We start from the raw sequence: 27,462 nt of genomic DNA on the forward strand, positions 1-27,462 counted from the left end.
ACTTTAAACTTGTAACTTTTAACTTTTAACTTTTAACTTTTAACTTTTAACTTTTAACTTTTAACTTTTAACTTTTAACTGTTGACTTTCAACTTTTAACTTTTAACTTTTAACTTTAAACTTTAAACTTTAAACTTTAAACTTTAAACTTTAAACTTTAAACTTTAAACTTTAAACTTTAAACTTTAAACTTTAAACTTTAAACTTTAAACTTTAAACTTTAAACTTTAAACTTTAAACTTTAAACTTTAAACTTTAAACTTTAAACTTTAAACTTTAAACTTTAAACTTTAAACTTTAAACTTTAAACTTTAAACTTTAAACTTTAAACTTTAAACTTTAAACTTTAAACTTTAAACTTTAAACTTTAAACTTTAAACTTTAAACTTTAAACTTTAAACTTTAAACTTTAAACTTTAAACTTTAAACTTTAAACTTTAAACTTTAAACTTTAAACTTTAAACTTTAAACTTTAAACTTCAAACTTTAAGCTTTAAACTTTAAACTTTAAACTTTGAACTTTGAACTTTAAACTTTAAACTTTAAACTTTAAACTTTAAACTCTAAACTTTAAACTTTAAACTTTAAACTTTAAACTTTAAACTTTAAACTTTAAACTTTAAACTTTAAACTTTAAACTTTAAACTTTAAACTTTAAACTTTAAATTTTAAACTTTAAACTTTAAACTTTAAACTTTAAACTTTAAACTTTAAACTTTAAACTTTAAACTTTAAACTTTAAACTTTAAACTTTAAACTTTAAACTTTAAACTTTAAACTTTAAACTTTAAACTTTAAACTTTAAACTTTAAACTTTAAACTTTAAACTTTAAACTTTAAACTTTAAACTTTAAACTTTAAACTTTAAACCTTAAACTTTAAACTTTAAACTTTAAACTTTAAACTTTAAACTTTAAACTTTAAACTTTAAACTTTAAACTTCAAACTTTAAACTTTAAACTTTAAACTTTAAACTTTGAACTTTGAACTTTAAACTTTAAACTTTAAACTTTAAACTCTAAACTTTTAACTTTAAACTTTAAACTTTAAACTTTAAACTTTAAACTTTAAACTTTAAACTTTAAACTTTAAACTTTAAACTTTAAACTTTTAACTTTAAACTTTAAACTTTAAACTTTAAACTTTAAACTTTAAACTTTAAACTTTAAACTTTAAACTTTAAACTTTAAACTTTAAACTTTAAACTTTAAACTTTAAACTTTAAACTTTAAACTTTAAACTTTAAATTTTAAACTTTAAACTTTAAACTTTAAACTTTAAACTTTTAACTTTTAACTTTTAACTTTTAACTTTTAACTTTTAACTTTTAACTTTTAACTTTTAACTTTTAACTTTTAACTTTTAACTTTTAACTTTTAACTTTTAACTTTTAACTTTTAACTTTTAACTTTTAACTTTTAACTTTTAACTTTTAACTTTTAACTTTTAACTTTTAACTTTTAACTTTTAACTTTTAACTTTTAACTTTGAAGCTTTTAACTTTTAACTTTTAACTTTTAACTTTAAACTTGTAACTTTAACTTTTAACTTTTAACTTTTAACTTTTAACTTTTAACTTTTAACTTTTAACTTTTAACTTTTAACTTTTAACTTTTAACTTTTAACTTTTAACTTTTAACTTTTAACTTTTAACTTTTAACTTTTAACTTTTAACTTTTAACTTTTAACTTTTAACTTTTAACTTTTAACTTTTAACTTTTAACTTTTAACTTTTAACTTTTAACTTTTAACTTTTAACTTTTAACTTTTAACTTTTAACTTATAACTTATAACTTTCAACTTATAACTTTTAACTTTTAACTTTTAACTTTTTACTTTTACTTTTTCTTTTTACTTTTTACTTTTTACGTTTTACTTTTTACTTTTTACTTTTCACATTTTACTTTTTACTTTTTACTTTTTACTTTTTACATTTTACTTTTTACTTTTTACTTTTTACTTTTTACTTTTAACTTTTAACTTTTAACTTTTAACTTTTAACTTTTAACTTTTAACTTCTAACTTTTAACTTTTAACTTTTAACTTTTAACTTTTAACTTTTAACTTTTAACTTTTAACTTTTAACTTTTAACTTTTAACTTTTAACTTTTAACTTTTAACTTTTAACTTTTAACTTTTAACTTTTAACTTTTAACTTTTAACTTTTAACTTTTAACTTTTAACTTTTAACTTTTAACTTTTAACTTTTAACTTTTAATTTATAACTTATAACTTTCAACTTATAACTTTTAACTTTTAACTTTTAACTTTTAACTTTTACTTTTTACTTTTTACTTTTTACTTTTTACGTTTCACTTTTTACTTTTTACTTTTCACATTTTACTTTTTACTTTTTACTTTTTACTTTTTACTTTTTACTTTTTACTTTTTACTTTTAACTTTTTACTTTTTACTTTTTACTTTTTACTTTTTACTTTTTACTTTTTACTTTTTACTTTTTACTTTTTACTTTTTACTTTTTACTTTTTACTTTTTACTTTTTACTTTTTACTTTTTACTTTTAACTTTTTACTTTTAACTTTTTACTCTTTACTTTTTACTTTTTACTTTTCACTTTTTACTTTTTACTCTTTACTTTTTACTTTTTACTTTTTACTTTTCACATTTTACTTTTTACTTTTTACTTATTACATTTTACTTTTTACTTTTTACTTTTTACTTTTTTCTTTTTACTTTTTACTTTTTACTTTTTACTTTTTGCTTTTTACTTTTTACTTTTTACTTTTTACTTTTTACTTTTTACTTTTTACTTTTTACTTTTTACTTTTTACTTTTTACTTTTTACTTTTTACTTTTTACTTTTTACTTTTTACTTTTTACTTTTAACTTTTTACTTTTTACTTTTTACTTTTTACTTTTTACTTTTTACTTTTTACTTTTTACTTTTTACTTTTAACTTTTTACTTTTAACTTTTTACTCTTTACTTTTTACTTTTTACTTTTCACTTTTTACTTTTTACTCTTTACTTTTTACTTTTTACTTTTTACTTTTCACATTTTACTTTTTACTTTTTACTTATTACATTTTACTTTTTACTTTTTACTTTTTACTTTTTTCTTTTTACTTTTTACTTTTTACTTTTTACTTTTTACTTTTTACTTTTTACTTTTAACACTTTACTTTTCACTTTTTACTTTTTACTTTTTATTTTTTACTTTTTACTTTTTACTTTTTACTTTTTACTTTTTACTTTTTACTTTTTACTTTTTCCTTTTTACTTTTTACTTTATACTTTTTACTTTTTACTTTTTACTGTTTACATTTATTTTTTTTATTATTCAATGTGTACTTTTACTTTTTGTTTCTTTTCACTTGTACTATTTTCCATTTAAATCTTCATTCTTTCTATTCATATTTCTACTTTTCCAATTTTTAATTTTTATTTTTCTCATTTGCTCCTATCTATGAATTATTGTACAGTTTCACTTTAATTCACTTTTTTTTATTTTTTTGCTCCAGCATTTACTGTTTATATCTTTCGCATGTCACTTTTCATTTCTCATGGTTTTCTACTTGCTAGTTGCTCTTTCTCTTTACCTTCTGTGTTTTATGATATAATCTCTTTTTAAAAATGATTCATGTTTTCACTTTTTGTTGTTCATTTTTACTGTTGAGTTACTACTCGTTACTTTCATTACGTGTTATATCTTGTTTTTGATGTTTTGGTTTTTATCCTAATTTGTTCTTATAGAGTACTTTCGAGTATTCGTTTTGAAGTTTATTTTATTATTTACTTTCTATTTTTTGTTTTTTTTTTTCATATTTGGCCTTCAACATTTTATATTTTACTTTTCACCTTCTTAGTTTTTATTTCTAACTTGATCGTTTCGCTTATTAATTATTACTCTTTCCTTTTTCCTCTTTTTTTGTTTTATATTACTGCATTTGTAATTTTTGGCTAGTTTCTTACTGCTGTCTACGTACTTTCCTCTCAAGATGGCTGCTCCGCTTTATTTCCCTGTTTATTTTTTACTTTTTGCTTTGCTTTTTAAATTTTATTTTCGTTTGTTTCTCCTACTAATGTTCAGTTTACCTTTTTTCTGTACTCACCTTTTAGTTTTTTCTTGTTAATTCCATTATTTTCTCTTGAATCGTCTGTTCTATTTACTCACCATTCATTTTTTACTCATTATGTGTTACTTTTCACTTCTTACATGTTTTGTTTTTATTGTTCAGGTTTTACTCTTCACATGTTTCTTTTCAATTTTTACTTTTCGCTTTGTACTCATCTCTTCTTTCTTTTTGTTAATTCCTTATTTGCTCTTCACTTTTACTTTTAATTATTTAATCTATTTTTCTTCACTTTTCACTTTTCACTATCTGCTTTGTTTTATTGTTTACTTTGTACTTCTGCTTTACACGCTACAAGTTCTAGTTTTTGCCTTATCTCTTTTTTTGTTTTTGTTTTCCACCATTTACTAGTAACTTTTCACTTTGGACTTATTTTTTTACTATTTACTTTTAATTATTTACTCTTCAATTTAACTTTTCTATTCAAACTTTTTGAATTTAACTACATTAAGTCTTTTTACTTCTTTTTTTCGATACTTCTAACTTTCCACTGTTTAGTTGACTTGCGTTGATTTTGTTTTCATTTCTTATTTTTGACTTTCTGCTTTACCTCTTTGGTTCTTCCTTTTTCATTTGCAGGTAACATTTTTCTCTCCACCTTTTTTCATTTTTTTATGTTGGTAATATTTCCGTTTCAATTCTGTATTTAACTTCTTACTCTGTATGTTCGTTCTTTTGTTTACTTTTTCTGTTCATTACTTCTATTTTTTATTTAATCCTTTTTCTCTCTTTTCTTATAAATTAGTTTTTCATTTTCTGCTGTTCATGTTTTTCACTTTTCACTTTTGTCTTGTTACTTATAACTTTTAACTAATCACTTATTGCTTGTTACTGTTCCTTTACGAATTTAACTAACTATTTTCTCTTTTAATTGCATATTCTTTCTTTTTTTGTCTCTTGCTACCCTTTGTTTTCATTTTCCTACCTTTACTTAATTTACAGTCTTATTTTTATTTTTCAATTTTTGGTTTTTCTTCAAGGACTTTACTTTTCACTTTTTATTTTCTTAAACCATAGATTCCGATTTGAACAAGAAACATTTTATTCTTCATCATATGATTCTATCTTCATATTTTTAAATGTTTACTTTTCATGTATTGTTGTTGTTTGCTTTCCACTTTTCACTCCTTATTTCATAAATAATTACCTTACATTTAATTACCTCTTGAAAATTCTTCGAAAATAATCAGTTTTTTGCCGATGGATATATGTTGTTAATTTCAAAACTTATTTGCAAGAGATAAAATAAAACATAAAATCTAAGGTTAAAGAATATTTTCAGTTTTAGGTGCAGTATGAAAAATTGTTGGCATGGCTATAAATCGAATATAAAGTATTATCACGGATCGTTGACGAATTTTATATCATTTGTCATCGACACAAAGCGTCATTCAGTCTGATGAAACCATCAGATTTAATTTGATCTCAAAATACCTTCAGCTCTATCAGTCAGTTTGGCAAAAGTGGAAACCCAATAATTAGTTCCATGATCAATTTCAGCAATTACTGCTGGTGAAATCGCTGATGCGGGCAAATTCTCTTGTTGATTGTCATTAGAACACTGGAACTTACCTGAAATGAGAGAGAGAGACAGTAAAAGAGATAAGGGTTAGTAATTTGAAATTAATTAGTAATTTGGGGAATTTAGACTCCATCCAATTTGTCTGCCGAACGTTTATATCGAAACGGAGTGTTCAGTTCAGTGAGTTGATAACGATGAAGTAGAGCCTTAGTGAATATTTAATTATATAACCAATTTGATTCTGTTGCAAAACGAGCTGATATTAGTTCGAGCGGTGACCAAGCACAACTGTGGGTGCCGTCACAAATGAAGAAGAATTTCTTGCGATCTTTCAGTCGATATGATAATAGGCTCAGAGCAACACCAATTTGGGTAACATTGGCAATGAAACCGGCTGCGAACCGTCATCGCTTTTCCGGCCAGTTGTGTCCGGAAGCCAGCCCTGTGTGTAAGCTTCTGCGGATTCCATTCCGCTGACAGGATGAAATGAAATGAACGGGGAATGTTGGCTATGGAAGTTTATTATCCTTTTTCGTTCTTGTTGGCAGCGTTTCAAGTTCCTCTTCCATGCATTCATTATGGGCTACGCTTTTTTTGCTGCGGTTTTCATTGCCGGTTCTCGTATTTTGTCGAAAGTGGAAACGGCTGGAATTCCACTAGCGGGACTTTTTCTGGTGAAAAAATTTAATTTGGCTGTGAAATTTCGGCGAAACACCGAAAGAATTACGATTTGAAGCGGCGTGAATGGCCAACACTCCACGGAACGTTAGAACTCGGCTAATGACTTCGCATTGAACTGAAACAGTTTAATGTGTTTAATAGTCAGAAAGCAAGAAACCAGAAAGAGACAGTGCTTGGATAAAACATCGGAAGCAGCTGATATTTATATTTTTAAGTTGAAACGTCCCCGGCTCGCGGGAGACGAAAAATCGTTACAACACTGGAGACAATTTTAATGATTTTCGCCAGCTGAACGAGCTCTCGAGGGCATACTTCGGGCCAGGAGAGTACTCTTTGCACCACGATGGGTTCTTATAGTTGTTCCCCTCGAATTTGGCGACTGTCATGCAAACGATCTCCGCATAATCAATTAAATTCAGTCTTTACAACCTTCCAAATCCCCCCTTTACTTCGCCAGACCGAACGGTATCTCGCTTGAAGCGGAGGAACTGAAATAACAATTTTACGACTTGTGCTGTTTGAAATTTTCCGATTTCGGTGTGTCCTATTTTCCCGAAAGTCAGGGTCTCCGCTTGCGTGCTTCTTGTTTTGTGATCGTGGGGATAAACACGACCGTTGATGGGTTTTTGGCCTGCGGGCGGCTCGACCCAACAAACTATTAGTCATCGGGTCATGGAACACATGTATCGTTGCTCGTTTAATGAGTAGTTATTAGCTGTTAAAAATACATGGGACGGAGTGGGTAATGTTTCATAAAATCAAAACCGATTCATTTTACGACTACTCGATAGGTATGGGAATGTTCTTAGTAACAATAATAAAATAGAACACCAAAAATTTAGCCAGAGCCAGATCGAAAAGTAAATTATTGATATTGGCCGGTGCTATAACACAAAATTGTTGTCGAATTTTCTTAATTCCTTCAAATGCTCCAGTAATCTCACAAAGTACTGACTGTTGATCATTTTTCTCTTGTTGACGATTATCCATGAAAGTCATCTCTCACGCATCCCAGAAAACCGATGCCATCGCTTCCCCTTTCTATTGCTCTATAATGCCCGTAAGCCTTGAGATGAGCAAATAAACAAATAATTGCTCTGTTTTCTCGGGTGTAAGGTAGTGAACCTAAGCGTCTTCCATAGCTGTTAAATGGGTCTACTCATCAGTCGGAATTTTGGTGCCCCTAGCCATTACCAAAACGCATCAACTTACGTGAAAGTGTCGTATAGAAATTACTCGCCGGGTTCGTCGCTTTAACGTCATGTTTACAAGGAAACTTATTTAAGTCCCTGAAAAAACCGTAATGGCTAGAGACACCAAAATTCTCAAAAGTGGTTGAATAGCTAGAATCTTTCATTCATTTTCCAGTTTGAGCTTCGGGAGTGCACGTAATCATTGTGTGCAACATCGAGTCAACCGTTGTTAAGCTATTCGAGTTTTATTATGAATACTACAAGGTATACAGCCCTAGGGTTGTATGAAATGGTGACGTGGGACTAAACACTGTAATTAGAAAGATTTTTAGTTACAAATGTTAAAGAATCTGCAGACAGCAACAGTTCGTTTGTTCTGTGATTTAGTATTTTTTATATGCAGACTCCCCATAAATTTTCTTTTTAGAAATATATTGAACAATACTCGAAAGAACTTCGATTACACTTAACGATATTGTGTAGTGTTTCTTTGTGCGAACAGCATTTCTTTAACAAGGCACAGGCGTTTCGTTGTTATTGAAGAAACACCAAGAATTTCTCGCAATTTGTCTGAATCAGAATTAACTCTCTTTCCTCATAAAACAGATCCAATAATATTTACGTTATCATAATACATGATTTAGTCTTATTAAACTCTGATCAAATTAAATTTATTATATAAATCTTATAATGAAAATAATTTCGAAGCCGTTACAGAGGTTCACTCATAGGGAAACATAAAAAGATAAGTTGAATAAAATTATCAACAAGTTCCAGCGAAAAACCATAACAATCAACAATTACAAGGAAGTTAAAGTTTGAAAAGATTAATTTCTGTTTTTTGTTTGACAAGTTTGTTTCATTTGCCAACAATTACATTCACTGTATTACGAAGACAGCTAGTATACGTAGGAATATTTCTTATTAAGTTGGTAACATAAATAGATCATCTAACAATGTTGAAATGTGAAAAAAGATTCTGAATAGATCCTAGTGAATCGACAAAATTCAACTCAAAGCATTCGCTGGCTCTTAAGCTTATATAAATTTGTATTTTCAGAAATCTACTTTTTCGATCACGATCATTTAGTGAAAATCGAAGATAAAATGCAAAACAATCTTATGACCGTTGAAAAAATGCTCAATTCTTGTTGAGTAGTTTATTTTTTTTAAGGTAACCTTATTTATGAGATAAACTTTTAATCACTATCAATGCAGCAGCATTGCAGTTTTTCTTTGATTTCACGGAAATAGAAGTCGTGTATCACTGCAATGATAGACGACGAGAGAACAGCGGCACTCTGCTCCACAAAATATGTATATTATTATCTTTTCTTTCAAGACATCAGTTTTTATTATGCTCTGACAGCAGGTTTAGAAATTGTTCAAGTTAAAGGCTTGTTGCAAAACTTTCCGAAAGATCTTTACCTTCGAGACTACAAATTAGTCTAAGTTCATGAAAGCAAACTTAAATTGACTTGTTGGGACGGGGAAACTCTGTCCATTTTTTTTCGATATTGAAAAAGAGAATATCACAGGGAATAAGTGGTGTCCATTCGTATCGTCTGTGCTAGGAATGCTCGCGTGTGATTGGTCAATTGTTCACGTAAATTTCCTTGTAACTTTTTATCAATTTTCACCGTTGAGCAGTGAAATAATAATGATGATTAGCGTATTATAAAATTGTTACACATTTCATCTATCCAATAATATATTGGTTATTGTTATCTATCATATGGTTATACTGTTATTATCGTTTGAAATCTGACGTAACATTTGCCAGTTGCGTTTCTTATTTTACAGAATGCATCCCAGTATAGAAAACAAAGGCGTTGTCCAACGTCAAAAAAATATTGTAAAATGTGATAATCTGGAGGTGACGGGAGAAAAGAACCGGACTTATACTAACACGTCAGTAACAGTAAATCATGTTAAGTACGAGAGAAATACCTAGAAGCTAATGGCCAGGCGTTAGAAACAACACTTCGAAGTGATGTTGAACAGTGAAAAGTCGTTGAGGGAAACAGAGCCCTTACTAACACGCTGAGAATCCTGAGTAAGAATTCCCAGGATTCCTATAACTCGGTGACGGAATCGTGAGAGGAATCGTTTCTGTGATACGGACAGAATCTATACGAATCGCATATGGAAAACCTTCTCAAGAATCCAAATTTAGGAATCTCGGCGATTCGACGACAGAATCGTGAGAGGAATCGTCTCTGCGATCCGGCCAAAATATTTTAGCGCGGTTTTTTACGAGGATATTTTTTACGCGGTATTTTGAATGAACGCGTATTATTAGGCGCATTTTCGAATCAACCATGTTTCTTACGCGGGATTTCGAATTACCGCGGTTTTGACTTCCGCGTATTTAACGTGGTTTTTAAAAGGTACGTATTCCCAGCGTGAAAAAACTGAAAACTGAGAAAAACGTGTCGTAATGTGTCTATTTCTTTTCCAGATGAAATTGAAGAATCTATCCAACATCATAAAGAATATTATACTTATCACGAGAGACGGTAAACTTGCTCCCGTTTTGGATCAAATTGCGTTTCTGAGAAAGCTGGTTATTTCTTTCTCATGCAGGGCTAGTAGCGAGTCACTTTTTAGTGATTCAATTCATCAATTCGATATTTTGGACCTGAATAAATACCGGCACTGTGCATGAAAAAAATGATAACTGTAAAATCACGGCTTATGACATGATGAACTCCACTGACAAATTATGCACACCCTATCCTGTACCTATAAATCCAATTTTAGCCGACTTTCGTAGCTCACATATGTATTTATATACAGTAGTGTATTTTAAATAGACATCAAAATGCTAATAACGTTAGCAATAAAAAAAAAATATATATATAAAACACGCAGAATTTCGGATTCGAAACTGCCGTGTAAATTGAAATTTATAACTGTACTACAATACTACAATGCCCAAGTTGTGGGTCACAATATAATGACAACTCCGTGCTGCTTTTCAGTCAAAAAAAAAACACAATACTGAATTCAAGGAGACTATAATAGCGCTAACAGCATCGGGACTGCTTTGTTTTATATAAAATGCATCAAATGTTGAGCGGGTATTACACGAAGTAAATATATGCTTGAAATGATGATTAATATAAGTTTGCCCATGTAATATCAAAATATTTGCTGAATTTTTTTGTTAAAAAATATTTGCCGTTGTATTTGTTAATGTCGTTCTATGCTAGTGATACAATTCAGCGAATCTTTGCTTGAATTTTTTTTCGTTCATGCTGAAATTTGGTGTGAGCAAAAGGCAGCAAATGGATATGAATGTGTACATCACCTCAAATGTTTTGATTCCATATGGTATCAGTACATGTACATGAAACTGGTCACATTATTCAATTTACAAGTCATTCTTCATTTCATTATTATTATTATTTAATCTTTCTTATTTTTAGTGACTATAATGCAAGTCAAGCTATTGATTTAATTTTTAATTTAATTTTGTAGATTTATCGACTTAATCAGTCTGTGTATAGAAGCTAAAACACCGAAACAAAGGATCGTTTTTGCTTTTATACACGGACTGATTGAGCCGATAAATTTACAAAATGAACCGCTACAATCGACAAACAAACAAATATTTTTATTTAATTTCTACGCGGAACTTGATAACATAATAGCAAGATTCACTTTATAAAATGATAAAATGAAAATTGACCTAAGTTTTCAAAAATGCGATTTGAAATAAATATTTTATTCAAACTCCAAGTCCAAGTTTCTTTCCGAGGAGCTTTTGGTATTGTTCGAGCAAATAGATTTTTAACCAAATATTTGTTAAAGTGTAATAGTGTAACAAATCTATTTGCGCAAGGAAAAAAATAAGGAAATAAATCAGGTACCGAATATTGCACATATTTGTCTCGTTTAATGTCTGCTTCACACTGCGAGAGAAACCGTTAAGACAACCGGCTAATGGAAATAGCAGCAGTTTTAAAACGAAACACGAAGCTCGTGTTGTTTGTACCTGGGATATGAATCATCGTGTTTACTCTATCATCCAGCCACACGCACTCGCACTCGCACTCGCGAGTGCTAGCGTTCAAGAATCCGATGTGCACAAGCGAGAACGTGTAAAGATGTGTACACTCGCGCACGGCGCAAGCATCAGCCACTCGCGAAATATTTCTTTTATTTGTGAACTGTTCGTAGCGGCCGGCAGAAGAGTGAGAGTAAGGGGACATACTTCTCATATTCACATGGGAATGAATAGGACACAGCTGCTCCTCACTCTCTTAGGAACACTGCTTTTTGGTCTGAAAACGAGTTCAAATAAACTTTGCTGTATTGAAACTAATATTGGAAAGAGTGCTTTGCATTTATCGTGTATTTCGACGATACGGCTCGTGAGGCCTTTTGTTGACTTTTCGCACTTTTTGTCATTCAAGTTTCATGCCACGCAACGTTGTCGAAACTCTTTCTATTTCACTCACTCAATTCGCGACTACGAAGTGCCTTTAAACTTTTTTTAGACTTTAAAGGCCGTTCCTTCCTTCTTTTTCTAATGCAAAAGCCAGACAAATCCAAGCACTTTCGTAGTCCCGAATAATAGCGAATTTCTTTATTCCACTGGGTCAGTGAAAATCTACGCGGCAATAGAGAAGCGATATTGCGATTCACGGTGCAAAAAAGAGTTGCCAGATAACCTCTCCAGGTGGGCTCTGGGAATAAAGAAATTCGCTAAAAGAGGAGAGTGACCAACTTTTAACCCCGGTTTGCCCCAAGTTCTTTGGTTCAAAACGTGATGGGCTAAAAGCAATGATATATGAAAATATACAAAAGAATCTAGGTTCATCGTGTTGCGAAATAGTTGGTGTTTCACCCGATCTCTTAGCAAGTATAAATTTCGAATTAAAACATTATTGCCACAATCTTTCTCCACAAACCAGCTTTGCTTTAAAATTTTCTACATCATAAATCTCATCATTAAACTTTTGTTTTGTTTCAGTCAAAGAATCAGAGAGAAACGAAAAAATCAAAACAAGAATACCACCTACTCTTTATACACCTGCACCTATTCTTTATACTCGTGATCGAAATTTTACTGTTTTTTCCGTTGAATAAGATTAACTGCTTTATAATTACGTTGAAAAATACAAACATTTCAAATAATTATTTTATCTTGTTGCACTGGACTCAGCGAGCTGCCACTGTTTTCCCCCTCACACTTACAGAAGGTTTCATAACGTTCGTTGATTCGTTGTCGTGCAGGGATATCAGATATACTGTTTTGTCAGCTGAACGCCGATTTTTTGAGCCAGTGCAGATTTGCAGTCTTATCAGAATTTCTGTATATTTTTATAAGTTTCCATATATTTGATCAGACTTTCTGAAAGTGTACAGATTTTTATCTATGCGAGTATATTTTTGATTGTTCTAGTAGAACATTATTTTGAATTTCAAGCAAATTTTTCATGCTTTCGAGAAGTTGCAGGTATTCTTTTTAAACATCTGGCATCTCTGTTTTCGTGTTGAAAGGTTTGTTGTTTTGCCACGTGTTGAGGTTTTTTTTTTAACCAAGTATACTGAATATATTTTCTGATCGTTCAATATTGTCAATTTCAAGTGGTCCGCATCTTCAATAAGTGTTGTGAATAAAATTACGTGAGTAATAAACTTAGATATCTATTATTTCTGGTAAGAAATCAGGCCTATACTTTCCTTTACAGATTGCCATAATATGGGTAAGTGTCACTTCCGAACAGAGTGGTTGAAAAAAATTGATAGCAACGATTGCGTCGTATCCGAATGGGCACGTAAATTCAGTGAAAAAGTGATTTTTTGTTCAATAAGTCGGAAAACGTTCACTATAATCAAAGGTTTTCAAGCGATTGAGCAGCATTCGAGCACCGCGAAACATAAAGAAGCATGGAAACTTCTTACCAATCCTGGACAGTTAAAAATTAGTGCTAATCCTGATCCTAAGTCCGACCAGATTGCACAAGAAGGTACGTCGGTGATTCAAATGTTAAGTCCACGAGATTTATCAGCTAAAGCTGAGTTGATGTGGGTACTAAAATGTATCGCATCAAATTTCCCGGCAGCTTCGTGTGATAACATTCGAGAAACATTCAACGCAATGTTTTTCATTGCTGTTCCAAAAGACTTTTCGCTTAGCAAGACCAAAGTCAGGTATTTGATATCGGACGCTTTAGCTCCACATTTTCGTGCGATCCAGTTGAATGAAATTCGGAACTCCATCTATACATTATGCTATGACGAAACTACCAACTCTGCTGGAAAGAAGGAATTGCAGACTATCATTCGATATTGGTCCGAGCAGAAGTCACAAATCGTGACAACACATTTGCAAACGTTTTTCATCGGTTCGGCAAGAGCTGAAGATATTTTGCGAAAGCTCACTGAAGCACTCCACATAATAATCTTCAAGGTGAACATTCGAATTTCCGTTGTGCATATTTTCTATACATTTGTTAGCTATTTAGTCATTGTTTAGCACTTGTGCTATCCAAATTTGGAGTAATCCTTCTAGGTGATCACCTGATGATACGATACGAATATTAGTACATTAGGGTCTTTTTTTACGCGGATTGTTTATTTTCACGCGATTTAAAGGATTATTTTTAAGCGGTATCAAATTAGTTTAGTATAGGTAAATCTAATGTAATTTTTTAAACACAGTACAAGCAACCGCGTAAAAAATGACTCCAGTGTGGTACATATTCAATATTACATTCAACTAGCTCATACACGGTGTCAGTGTAAAATCATTAATTTTTCCATTTTCACAGGGAGTGACGGGCCGAACGTCAATAAAAAGGTCGAAAGACTGATGAACGATCAGCTGCTGGAAGAGCGAAATGAAACAATGCTGAATATCGGGACCTGCAATATTCATACGCTACATAACGGGTTCCAAAAAGGCATCGAAGAGTTTGGAGACGGCGCATCCGATTTGATAATTGCCGTATACCATTTTTTCAACGGGTGGCCTTCTAGGGTAGAAGATTTTGAGAAGCTGCAAGTAGAGCTTGGATTGCCAGTTCATCAATTCATCAAACACGTTGCTTCCCGCTGGTTACGTTGGAAAAGTCGGCTGTAAGGATAATTGAACAATGGCCTGCTTTAGTGAATTATTTCATCGATTTCGTTCCAGAGAAACGTGTGTCACTGACGAAAACGCCTTCTTACTGCAAGATAGTCCGATATCTAAAAAATGCTACGATGAAAGCTGAAGTATTATTCATAGCATCGAGTGCACGTATGTTCACAAAATTTACAGGTAACATATACTTAGTTGATTTTGAAATTTTGTTGCTAGTTTTTAGTTAAAAATTACAAACAATCATTTGATTCATTGCATTTCATTGTAACTTCATTCATTCATTTCATTGTAATCGAGATATGTTCTCGATTACAATGGCATGAATTGCCTCGAGTGCCTGTAATTTATGAGATTATTGATGATGTGATTAATGAGTGAATAATGATTAATGAAATAAACTTAGCAAAAAAAAATAAAAAAAATAATGCGGTTTCTAGAACTTCGAAACCTTTACCTATTTGTTGAAATGTTGCCAAAAATATTCGCGTATTTCAAAATCATTAGACGCATATCGAAAAAAATTACATTCCTCTTTAAATATAAATGATAAATTTGACTTATTTACCCTTGGAAATACATGCTCAAAATAACGGAATTTCTGCGAATTTTGAATGAACTCGTTATTCGTTTTGATCCAACATTTTCTTTTTTTAATTTATATACCTTGGTTGATTTGTAAACTGAAACGCAAACAACCTTTCCAAAATCATTTTAATGGCCCGAATTCGACTAACATGATATTTGCTAGGGTGTTTGCATTAGTGGTATATTAGAGTATATTACATGGTTAACCAGTGTTTGGAACGATGATCAATTTGACTTGTTTAACAACGACACTGTTTGTTCAGGCTTCTTTCAGACAGAGGAGCTGATCATCCATCGCATGTATTCTCAAATGGAGCGACTTGTTCGCACCATTGTTAGCAGAACATGCAAAACAGATGCATGGCCTGTCAACACAACGCTTCCACAGGATTTTTTTGACAATGCTGAGAACCAGTTTTTTGTTATGAAGACGGCTACAGGTGATCGTAAACATCCTTCGCTTACAAAAGTGGTGAAAACAGCATTGACAGCGTCGCACGGTAATGCTGATGTAGAGCGTGGCTTCTCCGCGTCCGGAAGAATACTCACTGACGACCGAGCTTCAATGTCAGAGCGAACGTTGAACGCCTATATGACCATGAAATCTGTACTACGATCCTATCCGAACAAACCATACCTCATACCGATAACTAAAGATCTATTAATGAAAGCACACAAAGCATACGCCAACTATAAAAAGTATCTGGAAGATGAAAAGAGAGAGGAAGAAATGGTGCAAAAGGAAAGAGTTGAAGTGCAAGAGCGGAAGGAAGCAGAGAAACAGGATGAACAGAAAAAAGTTAAAATGAAAGAGGACATCGAAAAGAAAGAGGAACAATTGAAAGTTTTGCGGAAAGAGGAAGAAGAGAAACGCAACACTGCGGATAAGTAAGTTTAATCAAACAGTTAATATATTGCTTGATTTGACTTGATAATCTAATATCTTGCTAATTTTTCAAACATTTCATAGGCTGTTTGCAGAAGCTAACTCTCGTCTTAAAAAGGCTATCGAAAAACGGGATATGACGGAGGTAGTTTTAGCCCAGGCTATGATGGAAGCAGTTTCCACTGTTCGAAAGCAACAAGCCACGCAAAAAGAGCTGTGGATGAAACCCAGCAACTTGTGGAGAAAAAGAAAGGCCGTTTGATCACTAGTTTCTTTAGCAGGAAATCTGATGAGTAGCTAATGAGATCCCACTCGAAACTCATACCGATTACTAACGATCTATTGATAAAAGTACATAAAGCATACGTATCTGGACATTGAAAAGAGAAAATAAAAAGTGGAACAAGAGAAATAACCTAAGGAAAAGCAAAAGCACGCAGAACAATGGGATCAGAAAAAAACAAGCTAATTTGAAAGAGGACATCGAAAAGAAAGAGAAACAATAAAAAGTTTCGCCAAAAAATGAAGGAGGGAAACGTTTAATACGAATAAGTATATTTAATTATACTGTTAAATTACTGCTTGATCTAATTTTTCAAACATTTCACAGGTTTTTCTCAAAACCTAACTTTCGGCCCAAAAGGGCTATCCAAAATCAGAATACATATGGCGAAAAAGAACTGCGAATAAACTCAATAACATGTCTGGAAGAAGGAACTAGTTTCTTTGTAGAAAATCTGTTGAGTAGTTTTAGTCAATATGTTCAAGTATTTAATATCTGTATTTATTTTGATTTATTTATATTAATAATCATTTATTTCAAATGAAATCTAATTAACGTAAAACCACAATGATTATTTTAAGTTTCATGTTATTCACTTATTGGTCACTATTCGGTCATCATTTGGTCACTACTTGAACGAAAAAAGTCACTAAAGTCACTATTATTTTACTCCAAGTCCGCTACTAGTCCGCTCATAGTTAACAAATGATCTGATGGTTAAGAAACGAAAATTCTTCTCTCAAAAAGATTTTTTTTTCAGCAGTCCACATAGGCACTGATGATGGTTATAAGTAATAACCGAAATATGTATCTGCGGACGATTACAGCGGTATTCGGTTTTAAGTAGTACTAGTAGAATTAAATGGAAACATTGCAAATTCTCAATATCTAATTCTATTCCACTAAAGCAGGTATTACACGAAGCAAATATTTGCTATTTTTGGTACGGATTTTATTTTGTGCAAATAAAATTCGTTCCAAAAATCGCAAATATTCGCTTCGTCTAATACCTGCTTAAGACGTTCAATGTAAATTTATTATATTTCAGCCAAACTAGATTCCCCTTTTTATGGCTTCCTCTGATCTGAACCTTAAATGATATGATTCAGAAAGACCAGAAATCAAATATATATATATAGGTATCACCAAAGTAAACTGAACACTGCGACTGTACATGGACCTTGCTTTCTTCTAGCATCAAGCCGAAATTGTTTCAACCTATTTGAATGCGAACAAACTTCTTTGAATATGTGAACAAAATTACAAATTTTAACGAGGACAGACTATTCGACATGACTGACGTCCCGGTTAGAATAAACTCATATATACGTTAGTCGCACACATAGGTTTCGCATAGATTCCCTAGGATTCCTCACATTGGAATCGTAAAGCGTCCGCAATAAGGAATACTGACGAAAGAATTCTCAAGAATCCGTGTATCCTTGTATATGGGACTGGGATTCTTGAGTGAAAATCGTGTTATGAGAATTCTTGGGATACGAAACCTTTGACTTTAACCGTTTTGTGCTCGAAATTCTTACATCTGTTGTGATTTTCATTTGATTTCGATGGCACTAAAAGAACCACTAACCTATCTACTTTCAAATTAGCGTCAGCGGTGCCCAAGAATTCTCTCATTCCCGGGAATCCGATGTTCCGAAAACTGAGGAATTTCATGAATATTTGGACAAAATCTAACATTTATTGCTTCAAATATATAATAAAATAAAAATACTTTAACATGACATTTGCATGGTTTTGGGTATTTTGGTCCTTCCGGAATAGATTCCACTGGCGCTTCTAGAGACCATAAAAACAGTTAAATAGAACAAGGTCAAATACCATCCAATATTGGTATATTCGTAACTGGGATGATGTCCAGAGACTGTAAAACGACCCCTGATGTCAATTTGAATAGCAAGATAGCGACTTCCGGTTTCTATAAAACAACATAAAATGGAAAAATACCACAGAATATGGGCCCAGACGCCTGTGAAAGTAATTTCAAGAACTTTGAACCATTAATTGTAAGATTCTGTTCCAATATACATATAATTCCCCAGTTTCGGAATATATCCCTGACAAACCGGATATCCGGCTATAAGAGAATTTTTTTTGGGGCACTGCTAACGCTGATTTGAAAGTAGATGAGTTACTGAATTTGTTGGTGCTACAAGTAGCTAATCAAGTATCAAGTATCGAATGAAAATTGCTCATTACACGATTCTCATTCAGGAACCCTAGCCCTATAGACTGGACATTCTCGAGGATTCTTTTTTCAGGATTCCTTATCGAAGACGCTTCACGATTCCAATGTGAGGAATCGTGGGGAATCCATGCGAATCTTATGTGTTCGTCCGAGAGGAGAAATCAGGGAAAATGAACAAACTGTGGACAGCTTGAAAGGAAGAAACATACACTCAACTGCAGCAACTATCGGGACATTACCCCTCCCCAAACCCGTAAATCAGATTCTCTCCCGTTGCGCTATCATCACGAAGTTTCGCATGTTTCTAGACTTCGTGGACGACTTCAACGTAATCGAAAGCTGGCAGAGAGCGTGGTACTTACGAAGTAGTTGATGAGTTGATCAATCTTGTTACACTCGTAACGTATGACGAGGTGAGTCGCGAGGTGAAGAGACGGATTGCAGCAGCGAACAGGGTTTATTATGAAAAACCTTGTTAGAGAGGGTTAACAAAATAATTGAGACAGGTAAGATATTATCAATTTTTGAATGGCCAGAACTTCACGAAAATGGAATCAATTTTGACGAAACTTGACGTGACCAACGGAAACCGGAAATGTTTCGGATTTTAGGAGTGTATGTCAAAATGTACACTTTTGCAACGCATAAAACTTTGTTTAACATCTTGTTTAGATTCGATATTCGGATAGAGGCCGACGACTTCGAGACAGACCCGCACGTATTGAATGTTTGCTGTCAACAGTGGTGACCAGAGTAGGCAGTGTGACTATGCACTCGTATCCAAGTAAGTTTTAAAACTTGCACATTTATTTTCGGTAGCACGTAAACCCCACTAACAGAGCAGTACCGTTTTGACTCAAACTTAGAACAGTCTCAAACTTCGAACACTTTGGAATAAAAATCACATTATTATAGCTAGAGTAATCAAAAGTATGACTATTATATACCATTTCGTTCCTCGGAATGTCTTTTACCAAGGGATGTATTGCTCTTCACTGTAGGACCACTACCAGGGAACCAGCAGGCGTTGAAAAAAGTGACAGTCAGTGTTGAGATGGTGTGCCTATCTATCTCTTAGTGATTACATTGAAGTGTTCGGAATTTGAATCGAAGCCGAGTTCTAAATTTCCGTTAATTTAATAAACAAAATATGTTTTATTCTATATAAATAGAACTTAATTGCAACAAAAATAAACTAACCAACATGTTGAACCTTTAAGATCGACGAGAAAACTCATTTTTAGTTGTTTTTTAGTGCAAGAAGTTACATCATAGCTTAAGTGTTCGAAATTTGATGCAGTACGGTACTACACTTGAGTTAGATTTGAGTTTGGGTCCTGCATAACGACAATTGCGTAAAAATCAGATGGCGATGAAATTCGCGCCGCGTCTGCTGCAACAGTTTGTTGAATTATCATTTGAAGGCATAAATTCGATCTAAAAACAAAACTCATCGCGTCAGATCTTCGCCTGCATCGTTGAATATGTACATCGTGCGCTGCATGCATTTTAACTCAATCGATCAGAGTGTGCGGTGCAAAAAACCTTAAACTATCGAGAGGAAGCAGATTTAAGGTGAAACCTCTCGCAATCCATTGTGTCTAGTGCACCAATACTATCGTATTTTCGCTGTTTATGTATACGTGAAGTCTATGTATGCGATGTTGTATGTATGGATGAGGCCTGTAATAAATATCCTGCACGTTATTTTGTCTACCTGTCAAACATTGTTTACAAATTTTGCGGAAAATCAATTCACCAGAGGGCAATTGAACCCATTATGTGTGATGATGTGCATTGGCATTTAAAGACGCTCAGGAATCTTAACTGTTTAAATATTACTCCAAAATATGGGATAGCATCCCGTGTGGACGCATCGTGCCTTCCACACGGCACATTTTTTTTTGTGTCGCCTTCTTTCTGCTTTCAATTGGCGAAAGTGCTGGCAACGCCGTGTTGTATCATTCTTCGCATACCGGTGATTCGAGTTTTGATCGAGAAGTATTTTGTTTTATTTTTTCCTCCAAAAAACATAAAAAAAACATGAATTGGGAAGCATGACGACAAGAAGGCGTGCACACGGCGGAACTCACTACGGCGCAATTGCGCCTTTCATGTAGACGAGTAGGTGGTAGAGGCTAGAAGGCACATTGAAAGGTTTCAAGAAGGTACTGTCAATTTTCGTCAGAAATGCGATGTCGTGCCGTGAGTGCATTCGGCCCTCAAAGATCAACTCATCTCACAGGCAAGGGAACCTGTTATGTACAACGGGAACGGGGAGCAAATGGTTAAATATAGATTAACTTGCATTCAGTTTTTTCATCTGATTTAAGAGACAAGGTTTTGGAATTTTAGGATTTTTGAAAATAAAAAGACCTATCAAAATGTTTGAGGTTTTATCGTGTCTTTATTTATCGCTGAAAACCAGATGGTACTTACACTTTACTTGGTGTAAAATAACTTACCGTTTGGCAAGGCGATTTCCTCTAGCAGCGACTCTGGCATTAACGGTAACGGATCCAGCGACATTGGCACTATGGCATTTCCCGTTTGCGTACATGGGCACAATGGCATTTCCGGTATCTCCGGTACGTCGAAAATAATTTTGGCGTCTTCTGCTTCCGAGAATGAGTATTCCGCTGTATGCTCTTTTGATGCAAGAATGTCGTTCAGGGCTGCATTTTGTTCTTCACACTCACCTCTTGAAGTAATCCTCCACGGATCTGTCACAGCCCAAATCAAGGGATCAGGAACATCGCGTTTCGCTTTCTTTTTGATTTCCCGCTGCAAGGCAGCTCTACGACGTTTAGTGCATCGGCCCATTTTCTCTAGCGGCAATACTTTTCTAGTTATGTTTTTGTTTATACTGGTTGGTTGTCGTAAAGACAACCATCGCGATTAACATTGTGGCCAGTTTTGCGGTTAAATAGATTATCTTAAAAATTAACTGAACGAAACTTTAACTAAAAAGTAGCAAATGGAACAACTTTTGAATGTTTTCAAAATATTTCAGTGATTCCTGTGATTAGCTCAATTGTAAAAGTAATTAGAACAGGGTTTTTATGCAATTACTCAACAATGAACAAAATATCATGAAATCGAAACTTCCAACACTGCACTCATGCTGATGCAATAAAGATGTGTTGGAAACGGTTTCGTATATTATATTATTAAGGGGGGATTTGTTAGTAGCTTAAGTATTTATGATAAATATTAGTAAATAATGAGTATGTGTGTCCAATCACAAATGGTGACTTCTCAACACTGTTAGAAATTTGTAATTTTAATTGTTAGGATTTGTTTGCTTTCGCAATTAGGACTTATCATTCGTAGGGATTTAAACCTACTTGTCAGAAAAGGGGAAGTAAACTTACAACTAACTTAATTGCTAACTTATTGGCTATAAAGAGAGCTTATCGTAGCAATTGAGGATTGCAACGATTTTTGTCGAAAATTGTTAATAATTTTATTTTACATAGCTTCTAATGGTTCAACACCAGTAAGTCTATGTAATTCGAGTGTACCAAACCAAGGAGGACGCTTCAAAATCATTTTCAGAATTTTATTCTGAATCCTTTGGAGCGTTTTCTTCCTTGTTGAACAGCAACTTGACCAGATCGGTACTGCATAAAGCATTGCTGGTCTAAAAATTTGTTTGTAAATCAAAAGTTTGTTCTTTAAACAAAGTTTAGAATTCCTGTTAATGAGAGGATATAAACATCTCGTATATTTGATGCACTTGGCTTGTATACTCCCAATGTGCTCTTTGAAAATAAGTTTTTTATCATAAATTAGTCCCAAGTACTTAACCTTGTCGGACCAACTTAAAATAACCCCATTCATCTTGACAACGTGATTATTGTTTGGCTTGAGGAAAGAAGCCCTAGGCTTATGCGGAAAAATTATCATTTGAGTTTTAGAAGCATTGGGAGAGATTTTCCACTTTTGCAAGTACGAAGAAAAAATATCTAAACTTTTCTGCAATCGACTGCATATGACACGAAGACTTTTTCCTTTTACGGAAATGCTTGTGTCATCGCAGAACAATGACTTTGTGCATCCTGGAGGCAAATCAGGAAGATCTGAAGTGAATATGTTGAACAGGACTGGACCCAAGACTGAACCTTGAGGCACACCTGCTCTGACAGGAAATCTATCAGATTTTGAATTCTGATAGACAACCTGCAGAGTTCGATCAGTAAGATAATTTTTTAAAATTTTGATTAGGAAAATTGGAAAATTAAAAGTTTGCAATTTCGCAATCAAACCTTTATGCCAAACACTGTCGAATGCTTTTTCTATGTCCAAAAGAGCAGCTCCAGTGGAATAACCTTCAGATTTGTTAGCTCGTATCATATTAGTAACTCTGAGCAATTGATGAGTTGTGGAATGCCCATGGCGAAATCCAAACTGTTCATTTGCAAAAATTGAATTTTCGTTGATGTGTGACATCATTCTGTTAAGAATAACTCTCTCAAACAGTTTACTTATTGAAGAAAGCAAACTGATTGGTCGATAACTTGAAACTTCAGCTGGGTTCTTATCCGGCTTTAAAATGGGAGTAATTTTTGCATTTTTCCATAATTTGGGAAAATATGCAATTTTGAAGCAGCAATTGAAAATTTCCACTAAAAAATCCATTGTGCTCTCAGGGAGATGTTTGATTAGTATATTAAAGATTCCATCGTCACCAGGTGCTTTCATATTTTTGAAATTTTTAATAATTGATTTAATCTCATTCAAGTTAGTTTCAATTATTTCTGCAGGTAAAAAATTCTGGGAAGAAATTAAATCAAATTGACGTGTGACTTCATTTTCAATTGGACTCACAAAATTCAAATTTGAGTTATGAACACTCTCAAACTGCTGAGCAAGTCTTTGAGCCTTTTGTTCATTGGATACAAGAAAACGTTCACCATCTTTTAAAACTGGAATAGGCTTTGAAGGTTTCTTAAGAATCTTCGACAGCTTCCAAAATGGTTTTGAATATGGTTTCAATTTTTCAACTTTAGTCTCAAAATTTTGATTTCTCAGAAGAGTAAATCTATGTTTAATCTCTTTCTGTAAATCTTTATAAATAGTTTTAAAAACAGGGTCACGAGAACGTTGATATTGACGTCTGCGGACATTTTTCAAACGAATTAGAAGTTGAAGATTTTCGTCAATTATTGATGAATCAAATTTCACTTGAGCCTTTGGAACAGAATAATTCCTGGCATCAACAATTGCACATTTTAATGCTTCCAAAGCGGAATCAATATTCACTTCGTTTTGCAAATCAAGCTCATTATTGAAATTTCTCTCAATATAATTTTTGTATCTTTCCCAATTAGCTTTGTTATAATTAAAAACAGAGCTCATAGGGTTTAAAACTGATTCATGTGATAAAGAAAAAGTTATTGGAAGATGGTCAGAATCAAAGTCAGCATGTGTGATCAAATCACTACATACATGACTTTGATCTGTCAGCACCAAATCAATTGTTGAAGGGTTTCTTACAGAAGAAAAGCATGTAGGACTATTCGGAGACAAAATAGAATAGTATCCTGAAGAACAATCATTGAATAAAATTTTGCCATTGGAATTACTTTGAGAATTATTCCATGAACGATGTTTAGCGTTAAAATCGCCGATTATGAAAAATTTCGAACGATTTCTGGTGAGTTTTTGTAAATCACCTTTAAAATAATTTTTGAGCTCGCGTGTGCATTGAAATGGTAAATATGCTGCGGCAATAAATAAAATCCCAAGTTCAGTTTGAACTTCAATTCCCAAAGTTTCAATAACTTTCGTCTCAAGATGGGGAAGAGCACGATGTTTGATTCGGCGATGAATAACAATTGCAACTCCACCGCCGGAACCCTGAATCCTATCATATCTATGAACCACGTAATTGGGATCATATTTTAATTTTATGTTAGGTTTCAAAAATGTTTCAGTAATAATTGCAATACGCACATTATTTACTGTTAAAAAATTAAAAAGCTCATTCTCATTGGCCTTCAATGAGCGAGCATTCCAATTTAATATTTTAATTGTTTTATTTAAAATCATTGCTAAATTTTAAATTAGAAACAATTTTAATAGTAAAATTTGTGCCTATTTGAATGGCTTCAAACATTGATTTTGCCTGCAACATGGCGTTCATAAGATCGAACATTGCCTGTTGCAAAAAAGAAAGTTTACCTGCCGTAATAGGCCCCAGGCAGTTGACATTAGAAAAAATATTTTCGGCAGCAATATTAGCTGGAGTAATAGGTGTACAATTATTTTCTAGCGTGTTTTGCTTACCCATATTAACGGTCATTTTCGAACTACCAACACTAGGCGGTATAATGTTCGAACTACCTGTAACCTGTGCATAAGTTAAACGGGTATGCAAAGGAGTAGGTAAACTATGCGTCACTGGTACGCTTGGAGAATTTTGTTTTGAAGTTGGTTTTAATTGAGAAATTGAATTTTGTTTACCTTGCCTTGCCTTAACAATTGCTAAACGGACTGAGCATTGATAAAAATTCGACATATGGTTGCCGTTACAATTCGCACAGCGAAAATTTTTACTCTCTTTCACAGGACATGTGTCCTTTGTGTGAGAAGAGTCTCCACAAATGAGGCATTTTTGGTCCATGTTACAGAACTTTGAACCATGGCCATAACGTTGGCAAATACGGCATTGGGTGATATGCTTTTCACCTCCGCCAAACTTTCGATATAATTCCCATTTTACACGCACGTTATATAAAGCATGTGCTTTTTCAAAAAATTTTAAGGTATTAACCTCACTGCGGTTAAAATGAATTAAATAATTTACAAGGGAAATTCCAGTTCGCTGACTGTTTTCGCCTCGTGATTTTTGTTTCATTAGAATTACTTGGGTAGGGGCTATGCCAAGTAATTCTGTTAAAGTAAGTTTGATCTCATCAACGGTTTGATCGTTGGTGAGACCTTTCAAGACAACCTTGAACGGCTTGGCGTTCTTGGTGCCATATGTAAAAAATTTGTACATCTTGTCGGTTAAATACTGAACAAGACGATCTCGACCCTTTACTGAGTCGGCTAATAAGCGGCATTCACCTCTACGGCCAATTTGATAGGTAACTTTAACGTCAGAAACAAACGTTGAAAGTTCCTTTTTGAATATATTAAATTCAGAAGAAATAGTTACCACAATAGGTGGAACTTTCTCCTTTTTTAAAGATTTTATATTTTGTATAGTTTCATTATTGGTAACTTCCATTTCACCAGCTTCTTGCTCAGGCAAAATATCAAAAGGATTGTCACTACAGACACTCGATGTGTCAGAAAGAGATGCCTCTCTTTTCCTCCCCGCAGCGATGCGAGGTTTCTTTTTCCGTCCAGCCATTTCAGGTGATACGAAAAAAGTTAAAACAAATGTTAAATTCAAAAGTAGGTAGTCTTGAGAAAGACTGATGGGAAACAACTTTCAGGTAGTCTTTAAAAGACACACTGACAAAACACAAACTTTGAAGCTATAGGCAGTCAAAGACCAGTCCACAAGCAACCGAAAAAACGTCTGATCTGTAGGACAGTTCAAGACGCACTGAAACGGTTTCGTTTTTGCGTTGTAATTAGGGTTAATTGACAAACAGTGGACCTCCTGGTACATACGATGGCTGATTTTATTATCTTGTCCATACGAAGTTGTTTTTTGATTTGTCATCATTTTTAAGTGGGTTTCAAGTGAGGGGTGTTTTCAGACAAGAAGCAGGTATGTATTATAGATATACAATTGGTTGCACAAATAAAGATTCGGAATGAAAAATCGCTAAAAACCTCGAAGGGTTCCACTCTAGGCTGATTTACCCTACACACCGGAACCATTTTGTAAAAAAAATGATGTGATACTGCGAAGTGACTTCGAAGTGAAAAAAATTCATTCATTGGAATAAATTTACAGTTACCGGTAAATTGAAACAGTTTTCGTGCTAAAATCTTCAATCGGTAGGTGAATAAACAATCTCCGAGTGTAAATTAAAAATATAGGTTATGCAGCTACAGTGAAAGTGGTGAAAAAAACTGATTTAAACCAGCCTTGCCGAGCGGTAGGATTTTTGCCTAGTGTGATGGTGGACCAACTGCACCCCAACAAATTTGCAGAAATCTTTTGAAAACAAGTAAAAATCATGGAGGTAGCTATCAAACAGTGAAGATACCATTATAATGATCTTAAAATAGCAAGATTATGAAAATTGGCGCAGGTATGTTAGTGAATTTAAGTAAAAATTATGATTCGCTGGTTGAGAGTGAAAGTTGTAGGTGTGTGCGACGTGTACGTATAGCGTAAAAATGATGAGAGAGTGTGAGAGAGGATCCGGCCATTTTGGTAGCCATTATTGGATTGCGAACCGTTCAACCTTAAGTTGAATTCAAATCTGGAAAAGTGTTACTCAGCTCAACTTTGCATGAGTTCATGCCTTCACTGGTGGTAACCGAGCAGCGGATGTGCAAGGAGGCTAGAGACTAGACTAGAGAGACTTGTGGAGGAGTATTCTGAATTTGGCAAATTGGGCATCTCTATGGTCTGTCGCCATAAAAGTCAAGTAAATTGAGTAATTCAATATATTAAACCGCTTTAGCAGAGCTAAAATCCAATTGAAATCTTCTCTTTTACGGATTGTTCTGATTCAAATCCCAATGGGCGAACGTATTAAAATTGGCGTTAATCAGGCTTTCGGAGTTTTGGTGAGACGTTGGAAGTTTTGTTACTTGTTTTTACTTGCAGGACATCATGATCACCTTGAGAAAAGAGACATCGATCACTACCAGTGAAATAGATAACTAAAACATTCTAAAATGACCTGTTTTGAAGAAACTAGTATTCAAAGGAAATTTTTCCAAAAAAATGTATTTGGCTGTGCTTCAAATCGAGGGTGAATTTCAAGTATTTCGG

At 33.2% G+C, this 27,462-nt stretch overlaps 1 protein-coding gene and 1 long non-coding RNA gene across 6 annotated transcripts in view; both read right to left on the minus strand.

Annotated features, from left to right (window-relative positions):
• Window positions 1-27,462, minus strand: part of LOC129729774 (potassium voltage-gated channel protein Shaker) — a 398,752-nt gene that overhangs the window by 167,930 nt on the left and 203,360 nt on the right. The gene's annotated exons all lie outside the window — the stretch shown is intronic.
• The window catches only part of LOC129729822 (uncharacterized), a 60,978-nt gene continuing 37,609 nt past the window's right edge, over window positions 4,094-27,462 (minus strand). The window contains exon 2 of the long non-coding RNA XR_008728747.1: window positions 4,094-5,665. This is a non-coding gene — a long non-coding RNA (uncharacterized LOC129729822). The remainder of the gene's footprint in view (window positions 5,666-27,462) is intronic.

The sequence above is a fragment of the Wyeomyia smithii genome, chromosome 1 (genome assembly GCF_029784165.1).
Source record: "Wyeomyia smithii strain HCP4-BCI-WySm-NY-G18 chromosome 1, ASM2978416v1, whole genome shotgun sequence".
Lineage (NCBI taxonomy): Eukaryota > Metazoa > Arthropoda > Insecta > Diptera > Culicidae > Wyeomyia > Wyeomyia smithii.